The sequence below is a fragment of the Hyperoodon ampullatus genome (assembly GCF_949752795.1).
Source record: "Hyperoodon ampullatus genome assembly, chromosome: 5".
Taxonomy (NCBI): domain Eukaryota; kingdom Metazoa; phylum Chordata; class Mammalia; order Artiodactyla; family Ziphiidae; genus Hyperoodon; species Hyperoodon ampullatus.
In genome coordinates, this window is record NC_136918.1 from 126,954,302 (window position 1) to 126,956,103 (window position 1,802).

The window sequence follows — 1,802 nt, forward strand, 5'->3', positions numbered from 1 at the left end:
GCCAGACAGTCACATGTGTTCATTGGGTCCACAGTACCACAGGTAAATTGTGGTTTAGGTAAGAAAACCAGTCACTTTATATGTCCTTGAAAATTACTCCAGTTTACTATGAGAAATCCTGGTTAGCTATTAGAGAGATACTATCTGATTAGTAATGATACCAATGAGTTACAGTTAATAGAATTTTCATTGAAAATAGCCACTGACCTTGTATGCTAAGAGAATCACATAGTGGGTGGTAAAAGAGGGAACCACCGGCTTAAAAGCAGCTATGTCTAAATCGATTGAAAAATATCTCTTGCACCCCCAGTGTTTGTCAGTCCACAGGAAAGAAATTAGACAATTTTTTCTTAGATTAAGTGGCTCCGTGTTTTCATGTGTAATAAGTGCAAACATTAAAACAGTGATATAAACAATTTTTCTAGTTAAGGAGTCTTTTCAAGCAAAGAAATAGCAACCTGCATAGGACCATAGGCAATAATATTACTTTCTTACACTTTTCCAAGTTAGAATAATCACAATAGAAATAATGTTTTGTGTTTCAGTATTTATGTTCTTAAAGTTGAAGCCTGATTAAGCCAGAAAATGAATCAAATTTGCAAATTATTTTCAGCTGTGCAATCTGGCTACTTAAGAGTCTATGAATAAACAAATCTGTGGCTCTACCTAAAACAGTACATAAACCCTTGATATATTATACTATTAAAACTGTAGCATGGAGAATAAAATCTAATCCTTAGTATCAGACACTGAAACTCATAATAAAATAATTTTCTCCAGTAGCAATGTGGTTATAATTATAGTAGTATTAATAATGCATGTTAACAGAAAAAGACTGTTCCCTAGCAGTGGCCTCTACTTTAGGTTGGATGGAAATTTTTATGTCATTAAAAGGCAAATAATTCGGGCTTCCCTGGTGGCGCAGTGGTTGAGAGTCCGCCTGCCGATGCAGGGGACACGGGTTCGATCCCTGGTCTGGGAAGATCCCACATGCTGCGGAGTGGCTGGGCCCATGAGCCATGGCCGCTGAGCCCGCGCATCCGGAGCCTGTGCTCCGCAACGGGAGATGCCGCAACAGTGAGAGGCCCGCGTACCGCAAAAAAAAAAAAAAAAAAAGGCAAATAATTCATTATTCAGATGAATAACATCAGAAATTCAAGTTGTAGAAAGATATTTTACTTAAAACTATTCACTTTTCCAACAACTAAGGATTAGTAAGTTTTAGGATATCCATTTTGAAACATTATAAAATTAGAAGTTATTGTTACAGTATACATAAGTGTTAAGTGACTTGAGTAATGTGTATTCTTTCTTTTTATATAAAAACAGCTCTCTCTGCTCTTCTCTGCTATCCTATGAGCAGTTGCATTTGCTCTTTGCCATGTCTTGTCATAAGACTCTCAGGGTCAAGAGATTCCCGGCCAAGTAATGAAAGAAGAATTGTTCCATTCCCCAATGGGTTCGAATGAAAACAGGTAATGACATCAGGTACAACTCCAAGAGAAGACAATGGAGAAGAACCAAGCTGGGTCTATAAGGAGCCCTATGTGAGGTGGCACACATATTTATTCTGTGTCAGGGTCACTTAAGTCTTACCATACCACTCTGAAAACATCACTACTATCTGAACAACTGGATGTGTTTCATTGGGAAAATGATTTTTCTCTGTGTCAGTGTTTCTACACTAGTGCTTTGGCTCAGTAATAAATATGTGAGAGTTTTGTTGGAAAAAAATAAAAACAATATGAAAACTTCATATTCATAACATCTAACTCTGGGAAAATTGGTCTTTTTCTTTTCTT

General features: G+C 36.9%; 1 pseudogene across 1 annotated transcript; it reads left to right on the top strand.

The window, feature by feature from the left end:
- Positions 1–1,381: 1,381 nt before the first annotated feature.
- Positions 1,382–1,537, top strand: LOC307053673 (large ribosomal subunit protein eL39-like; annotated as a pseudogene). The gene has a single exon. The product of its transcript is annotated as a large ribosomal subunit protein eL39-like (transcript).
- Positions 1,538–1,802: the final 265 nt, after the last annotated feature.